Below are 9,616 nucleotides of genomic sequence, written 5' to 3'. Positions count from 1 at the left end.
ACTCCATGTTCAGTAAGGTATTCGAGTCCATCCTGTGACCTCCCCACAAAAATAAAAAAAAGTCAATGATAATAAAAATGTGCAAAGTGTAACCTCCCAGCAGAAAAATAAAATAGTCAATGATAATAAAGACGTGCCAAATGTTAACTCCCCAAAAAATTTCGTTAAATTGAAATGGATGCAAGCGTAATTTCCCCACAAAATTAAAGAATAATAGTGGCCCAAATGTAAACTCCCCTCAAAAATTAAGAATGATGATTGTTCATAAACCCACAATAATATTAATTAAATAATGAACCATGAATTGAATGTAACATCTCAACAGAAATAATTAAACCTGATAAATTTTATAAGGACAGCAGCACTGACCTTCGGCCCTGTATTCAGAATAAAAGCAAAAATTCTTACCTCAATAAAAAAAACTGCATCTATATCTGCTCTTAATTATCCATTCTTCTACACAGCTTCGTGCAATGCTGGCTTATATTTAATTTTGATTCTTGGAGGGAATGCATAGGAAATATTCTTTAAATTGGAATGAATGTTTTTCTTTAAAAGAATTACTTTACAAAAAAATTAATATTGGGGCATTTTTGAACACATTAATTACAATTAACATACATTATTAGATTTGCGCAATGCTGCGTCTTTACCTTCTACAACAATACATGTCGTCCTGAATCGTGACCAGAGTCGCGAGAAGAGCACACCGCCGACGCACGCCGACTTCCACTCAGTGCAACTGTCCACTCGCTACAACTGTCGACTGAATGCTACTGCCAACTCGCTACACACAACTGTGATAAATAACTCTCTGGTCAGAGATTCTGTCATGCCTCGCCATCGCTGGTAATGAATACATACGTGTTTCATAACCCTCCACTGGGGGGCAAAAATTTGGCAGCGATGGTGAGTCATTTGGACTTGGCATGAGCAACAAATTTTTCTTAATTAACTCATGAAGTAAATATAGTGCACATGCACCGAGTACAGAACATATCAGGTAATGACAAAATATGTATACAATGAGTACAAAACATATTAACAAATGACATAAGTGCACACGCACTGAAAAACTCTTTAGCATTTTCACAATAAATAAACATAATGAGTACAAATCATATTGAGAAATGACATAAGTGCACATGCACTGTAGTTCAGAACATATCATCAAATCAAAAAATGTATATACAATGAGTAGAAATCATGTTAACAAAAATGATTTTCACTATGTTACAAGAATTAGGATAGGAAAGGGAAGGATTGCATCATGGTTGTAGCACTTTAGGTTGCACGCAGCTGCACTGAAAGTCCATATCTTTCTACAGAAGCACAACACCAAGTGAGACAATCTGAAGTTCTTTCCCAGAAATATTAATCAGCGTAGCCAAGACACTGAAATGTCGTAGTAATATTCCATGTTATCTTTTTGGTAGTACATTAGGTACACCAAACAGTGGGACCATGATAACATCTCCATCGCTCACGGTGGTGGACAGTATGTCGTGTCAACACCACTTCTTGTAAGGTACACCAACGTAGAAATAGTGCAAAAACCATATATAGTGCTCCATGATCATGAGGATATACAGGACAAACGGATTTTGCAGTAATTCCAGGTAATTAGGTCAGAAGGTGAAGGACATTAAGTCACATACTAGTCCTCATTTGAGAATTACACTAACAATTGATCGTTTTACAGAGAACATTGGCACTCATTGCCTAATTATAAACCATCGGAAGTCATCATTGAAAACAGGAGCTAATAAATGACATAGTATTACAGAATAATGTTCATGAGTCGTTTTTCAGAGAACATTGGCACTCATTGCCTAATTACAAACCATCAGAAGTCATCATTGAAAACAGGAGCTAATAAATGGCATAGTATTACAGAATAAAATACATAATTAATCTAATTATAGTAATCATTGGCATTCATTGGCCAGTTACAAAGCATTATAATTTTTTTTTTTTTTTTTTTTTTTTTTTTTTTTTTTTTTTGCTAGCAATGCATCGCGTTGGGTAATTACTGAAGAATGAAAATATTTGCTTTTGAGTTGTTGCTGCAAATGAAGATGTGTAACGTCATTCGTCATGAGTCAGCTGTAGCAAGATTATGAAACAAGTAGAGTATATGTAATCACATTCATAAATGACATAAGTTTAATGAACAATTGCTTATAGCACATTAATTTCATAAATAATTTCTCCTGCAAAATATACAAAAATGGATTATTAAACTGAAAGAAGAAACGCATTTTATGCTGAAAAGTAGTGAACTTCGAATTAACAGGTAGTGAAATGTGTATAAAAAAATGTGTTCCATAGCGGTCCTTTCCAAAACCTTCAGTCATCATACTATGCAATATAACACATACTGTCAAAACGAACTGCAACAAATACTTAAATAACTACATAGTATAAATACATAAACTTCAACATTATCCTCATCTGTAAAGAAAAACTTCATTAGCCATCACTTCATTATCTATATTATCATAACTCCATTATTATCAGATGATAATGAAATGGACACCCTAGCTGCAAACAAGCGTTCATGTACTTAATTGGGGACAAGTTGAAAATGTGTGCCCCGACCGGGACTCGAACCTGGGATCTCCTGCTTACATGGCAGACGCTCTATCCAGCTGAGCCACCGCGGGCACAGAGGATAGTGCGTCTTCAGGGACTTATCCCTTGCACGCTCCCCGTGAGATCCACATTCCCAACATGTCCACACCACTACATTTGTAGTGCGCCTAATAGATGTTTGCCCATCATACTCGTTACTCGTGGCAGATTAATCTACCAAGTCCCGTACGAGTTCGGGCATAGCGTGTGCGTTCGCACAAGAAGGTCAATGGCCGGGAAGCCTTTTTTAACTATATGACGGTAGTATCTGTTCCCGAAAGAACAGTTACCGTGGATGACCATCCAGGTAGATTAATCTGCCACGAGTAACGAGTATGGTGGGCAAACATCTATTAGGCGCGCTACGAATGTAGTGGTGTGGACATGTTGGGAATGTGGATCTCACGGGGAGCGTGTAAGGGATAAGTCCCTGAAGACGCACTATCCTCTGTGCCCGCGGGGGCTCAGATGGATAGAGCGTCTGCCATGGAAGCAGGAGATCTCGGGAGTCGAGTCCCGGTCGGGGCACACATTTTCAACTTGCCCCCAATTAAGTACATCAACGCCTGTTTGCAGCTAGGGTGTCCATTTCATTATCATCTCATTTCTAGCAAAGCAGCATGGTCATCCACGGTAACTGTTCTTTCGGGAACAGATACTACCGTCACATATAGTCCATTATTATCATAACCTGTAAAGAAAAACCTCATTATCCATAGTAGCATATTCTTCATCATTATTCATCACCATTCATTATCATCTGCAAAAAAAGTCACTTCATTATTCATTATACAACTATTCCTTATTTCTAGCACATTTCATCACCAAAACTAAGATGTGTAGTTCTGTCTGACAGCCTGCATCAATCGCCTTGTATTCTGAAAGAAAAAATTAGTTAAGACTGCTATTCTACGATGTGTATAGTATATTCTTGTTAATGCTTGTTAATCCTGATCCATTTACCCTTCCTCATGAGGTTTTTTGCATCTTTCTTCGTTCATTCCGAAGGTGAAATTCCTGTTTCTGTTAAATTAATTCTTTTACACGTTATTTCTTTCTGTAAATGATGAACAAAGATTAATGTCTTGCATTTAAATCATATACTCACTAAATAAAAACTGGTTTGTAGTAACATAATTGAGCATATAGCATAGCATGACAGAAAACGTAATATGTGAAAAACGTAGATAGTGTTCAAAGGCAAAAATGTACCCAGTGTATCACAATGTAGCAGCAAAAAAAAAAAAAGAAAATGTAAAAATAGTCACAATGTTGAGATATCATAAGGCAAAAATGTCAAAGTCAACTGGTGTTTGCTATATCTTAACTATTTCATAGTGCATACAAACAAAACAGAAAAACAATCGTACATACATAAAAAAATGATGACAAGAAATGTGACTTTCTTTGTGTTCAGCTTGTAAGTTGTGTAGTTAATAGAGGCAAGAATTAAAGACTTTAATGGAGAGAGAATTTAATAAAATTAATATGTCACTAGATAAAATTGCATAATTATTCATAAGATACGTAAGTTTATCTGGAAAAATGTGCACGGTCTGATGTGTAACGACAAGAAGAGCGACCTGCTAACCTTACCTTGCCGGGCACTTGCCAAGAAAAAATAAGACAATCATCAGTAAGTATTCATGTGAATAAAATTTCATAAGTGGTCATAAAAATTAGCAAATGGTACTATAGCATGTTAAATCATAAAGTATCTTCATTCAATAAAAGGTTTGATATTCGATATGTGATGGTTTCCTTTGGTTTTTCTGGTTCTCAAAGTTTCGACGTGTACAACATTGGGGTGAGGAATGCTGCGAATCCGATATGGACCTGCGTATAGAAGTTCAAATTTACTGCACCTACCTTTTGCTCTATTGGATAAATAGTGTGTACGTACTAATATCTTCTGTCCAATGTGAAAGTCACGGCGTGTACAAACCTGTTTTTGCTGTCTTTTCCGGCGCTCTGCGGCACGTTTGATGTTGTTCAGCGCAATGTCAATTATTTCATGGTGTCGTAGTCGACGAGATGTAGGAAAGTTTACTAATTCTTTAATTTTGTTAGGTGGTTCAACATTTTTCGGTATAACAGACGGAGATAGCATAGTGGATTCATTTGGTATGGAATTAATTACATCCTGAAATGAGAATATGTGTGCGTCCCAATCAATATGTCTTGTATGGCAGTATATTCTACACGGTTTACCAATTTCTTTCATTAATCGTTCACAAGGGTTCGAAGAAGCATGGTACCTGGATATATAGATCGGAGAAATGTTTCTAGCTCGTAACATACGTGTCCATATAGTAGATCGAAACTGTGATCCATTGTCGGAAATTACTTTCAACACATGCCCTACATGAAATAGAAAATGTTTTACAAATGCTTTCGAAACGGTTTTAGCAGTAGCTTTGCGTAACGGAGAGAAGGTAACAAATTTTGAAGTGAGTTCAACAGCGACAAAGACGTAGCAAAAACCTCTATTAGTTCTGGGAATCGGACCAAAAATGTCTACAGCGGCCATATGTCTCAATTTAACAGTTACAATGGTATGTAATGGAGGAATATGTGAAGTTGTGTCTGACTTAGCTTTCTGGCAGATTTTACATGTCGCTAAAACTCGTCGTATACGTTTCTCCATGTTGGTAAAATAACAGTTTTGTCTCAGTATAAGAAAACATTTTCTGACTCCGTAATGTGCGTAACTTAAATGAGTATACCAGATTAATTTGTTGACAAGTTCGTCAGGAATGCATAATAACCAATTGTTGCTGTCAGGATGAGAGCGGCGAAACAGAATGTCATTGCTTACAGTGTAATGGTTTCTAATCGTAACATTTTTTCTTTCTTGCCAGAGGTGTTTAATCTCTTTCCACACGTTGTCTTTACTTTGCTCTTGTGCTATGTCCTGTAATGACGACGAAATGAAATTTTCAAATGCAGCTTGTTGAATGTACATGACGCTGAAATTTGCTTTGCAGAAGTTGGTTGCGATGTCTTGTTGATTGTTGCTGAGAGAACGAGATAGTGCGTCTGCTACAACATTTTGTGTGCCGGGAATGTGAACAATTGTGAAATTAAATTCCTGCAAGTAAAGTTTCCATCTGCTTAATCTGTCGTGTGTAAATTTAGCCGAAAGTAAAAATTGTATCGCTCTGTGGTCTGTGTAAACGGTGGTATGTCTTCCATAAAGAAAATGCCTAAATCTCGTAGAAGCGCAAACAACACATAATGTTTCAAGTTCTGTAACAGAATAATTTCGTTCAGCAGGCGACAAAATGCGACTTGCAAATGCGATGTTTTTAATTACTGTAGACCCATCTTCTTCAATTTCCTGAAAAATATGTACGCCTAAAGCGGTGTTAGAACTGTCGGTGGAAATGGAAAAATTTCTGGTAAGATCTGGGTGCGATAAAAGTGATGCATTCAACAAGGCGTGTTTCAAATAACATTTTCGTGAACAAGATTCTGCGTGTCAAAATTATTGCTTGCGTTACTGGAATATGCAACCTGTACTGTATCTGGTCAAATTCTATCGGACGTGCTATTATTTTCAGGAGGATGCTGTGGCATTTCCACTATTTGTACTGTTCTGTCATTTCTTCCAGACGTATTACGCTCTGGATGATACCTACTGTCTGGTTCATTCGTGATAATATGTTGTTGCTGAAGTTCTTGCTGCTGATAAGATCGACTGTTATTAAATGTACGCTGAAAATTGTGCTCATTATTTTTACGTCTGTCATGATAGTCACTTCTATACGGCGCATTGCGATAGGAATTGAAATAGTGTGTTTTCTATACGTAGTTATTTCCTTGTTGCTGTGCGTTACTATTTGTTGGAGCTGAGACTATACGTGCACGCGGCGAAACATTAAAGCTTGGTTGACCTTGTACATTATATTGTTGGTTAGGTATGTTAACCGGCTGGCTTTCATGCTGTTGCGGAGAAAAACATCTATTGTTACCAAAATGTGGTTGCGACTGCTGAAAATTTTGTACATACTGATGATTATAATTTTTTTTTGTCTGTTATTAAAGCTCTCGTGGTTGTCATTTCTGGAGCGTATAATGATAACTGTCACTTTCGGTAAAATTTGTCATATCAGGTTTTCTTTACACGTTTCTTAATTCTAGATAGAGCAATAGTTAAAGAGCTGTTTTGATAGATATAAAGGATAGTAGAAGAGAAGGCAGCAATGCAGAAAACTAAAGATGAAACAGCACTACTACGGCTCGGGGCCCTGTGCAAGCTACAGCACATATTCATTAAAGCGTAATGAATCCCCTGAGGTCTATTACGCGCTGCAAATAAATTTTAGCTTTTGCGTTACAGGCAATGGCGGTAAAAATTCAAAAGAAAATTGTAGTATCCAGTCCAAAGCTAGTTTCTGCATTACAGGTAATGCTGATGAAAGTACAAAAATAAATTGACGTATCCAGTTCAAAACGTGTACCTGTGTTCTGTCATTATTAAATTCCTTAGATTTTCTTACGGATAAAAATTGCTCGTAATCAACGTTATCGTCTCTGAATTTGAAAACACGTCCAGGTTTGTGTGAGAATCTGTTTGTCTGTGTCATTTCGGATTTCAAGTCGCGTAGCTTTTCAGATTTTAAGTCGCGTAGCTTTTCGGATTTTAAGTCGCGTAGTCTCTGTAAATTGCTTAAGTTACACTGTCTGTACGAGTGTGACACATGTTCGCAACGTGGCGTATGCTGTGACGTGTTAGTGAGTGAAACAATTTTCATTTCTGTCACTTTAAAACATTCGTCAATTTGACTGATCTGTTGTTCAAATTTCTTATCGACTTCCGTATCCAGCGTGTGTGACAGTTCTGGTGACTTTAAATTAAACTCGTCGCGTATCTGTGTTGCGTTTTCTGAACATTGTTCAGTGACTACATTAATTTCATCTTTAAGTGATTCTGTTGCGCCTACACGTGTACTACTTAATTCCTGTAGAACAAATGTAATTTCTTCATTACTGTTCCTAGCATGAGCCTTACTTTCTTCACATGATTGTTCTTTCGTGTCGTGACGTTGCACGGTAACAGCAGTAATCCGTTCACTAACTTGTTTGTTCTGTTCGTTAAGGTTGTCTTGTTTTTCGTTCGTCAATTTGAAACTTTCATTAATTATTTCGTTAAGTTGTTTGAAATAGTTATCCATCATTTCATTCCGCTGTAACAATGCTGCCATAATTTGATCCAAAGTAACATTACATACTCTATTCTCTGTGCTGTTTGATGGCGTACCTGCAATTGTCACGTTTTGTGTGACCATTTGGTCATTCTGTAATTTACAAAAAGGTTTGCCAATCGGATGTACACTGTTAGTCACTACACCGGAATTAAATAAATCCGTCATACTTTCAGTACACTGTTCATTTTCATTAGAAAAATTTGTCTGTTCGTCACGTAAATCCTGCAAACCGGGTGTGTTAAGCTGGGCAGCGCTCATTGCAACAGAACGCCCCGCGTCATCAATTGTCGTCAAATTAACAGAGGACACAATTGAATTCATTTGTTCATCATTAGGATCAAAATCATTATTAGTGGTCGGTACGCACTGATTGTCAGTAAACGGAGGATTGTCATCATTACACGGTGTGTCACAAGTACTATCGGTCAAGTTATTTAAGTCGGATATTTCACTCATTATACATCGCGATGTACTATTAACAGTTTTTCGCGGCATTTTTACACAAATCACAATTATTCACAAATGAAACAAAGACAATGCAAAATCCAACAAACACAAATACAACAAAGAGCAACATATTGCCGATGATCTGTGGAAGAAAGAGTGACAAATTAGAAAATGCGTTGCGCCAAATGCTAATTATATTTAAGTAAATAAGAACAGATATATGACTACTTCTCAGAAGATTCACAAAGAAATACGATCCTGGCCGGATGTCGCCAAGTGTAACCTCCACGCAAAATTAAAAAAAAGTCGATGATAATAAAAATTTGCAAAGTGTAACCTCCCAGCAGAAAAATAAAATAGTCAATGATAATAAAGATGTGCCAAATGTTAACTCCCCAAAAAATTTCGTAAAATTGAAATGGAGGCAAGCGTAACTTCCTCACAAAATTAATGAATAATAGTGGCCCAAATGTAAACTCCTCACAAAAATTAAGAATGATGATTGTTCATAAAGCCACAATAATATTAATTAAATAATGAACCATGAATTGAATGTAACATCTCAACAGAAATAATTAAACCTGATAAATTTTATAAGGACAGCAGCGCTGACCTTCGGCCCTGTATTCAGAATAAAAGCAAAAATTCTTACCTCAGTAAAAAAAACTGCATCTGTATCTGCTCTTAATTATCCATTCTTCTACACAGCTTCGTGCAATGCTGGCTTATATTTAATTTTGATTCTTGGAGGGAATGCATAGGAAATATTCTTTAAATTGGAATGAATGTTTTTCTTTAAAAGAATTACTTTACAAAAAAATTAATATTGGGGTATTTTTGGACACAATAATTACAATTAACATACATTATTAGATTTGCGCAATGCTGCGTCTTTACCTTCTACAACAATACATGTCGTCCTGAATCGTGACCAGAGTCGCGAGAAGAGCACACCGCCGACGCATGCCGACTTCCACTCAGTGCAACTGTCCACTCGCTACAACTGTCGACTGAATGCTACTGCCAACTCGCTACACACAACTGTGATAAATAACTCTCTGGTCACAGATTCTGTCATGCCTCGCCATCGCTGGTAATGAATACATACGTGTTTCAATCCTCTCCCGCTGTATTCATCACCACCTTAACCAGCACCTGGTGCTAAAAGTGACTCCTTTGCATCAATCCTTCCAAGGCCCAGGCAATCAACATAGGTTGTACCATTCACTACTTCCATCTCCACGATTTTTACCTCACCATTTATGGTCGTCCTATCCACCTCACTCCCACCCTGAAATACCTTGGCCTCACCCTCGACTGTCACC

The 9,616-nt window shown here is 37.1% G+C and overlaps 1 non-coding gene across 1 annotated transcript; it reads right to left on the bottom strand.

The window, feature by feature from the left end:
- Positions 1–2,592: 2,592 nt before the first annotated feature.
- Trnat-ugu lies at positions 2,593–2,667 on the bottom strand. The gene has a single exon. It is a non-coding gene; the product is annotated as a tRNA-Thr (tRNA).
- Between the last annotated feature and the right edge of the window lie 6,949 nt (positions 2,668–9,616).

Source organism: Schistocerca americana, chromosome 2 (genome assembly GCF_021461395.2).
Source record: "Schistocerca americana isolate TAMUIC-IGC-003095 chromosome 2, iqSchAmer2.1, whole genome shotgun sequence".
Lineage (NCBI taxonomy): Eukaryota > Metazoa > Arthropoda > Insecta > Orthoptera > Acrididae > Schistocerca > Schistocerca americana.
The sequence above is the reverse complement of the archived record's forward strand: the minus strand, read 5'-3'. Positions and strand labels throughout refer to the sequence as shown.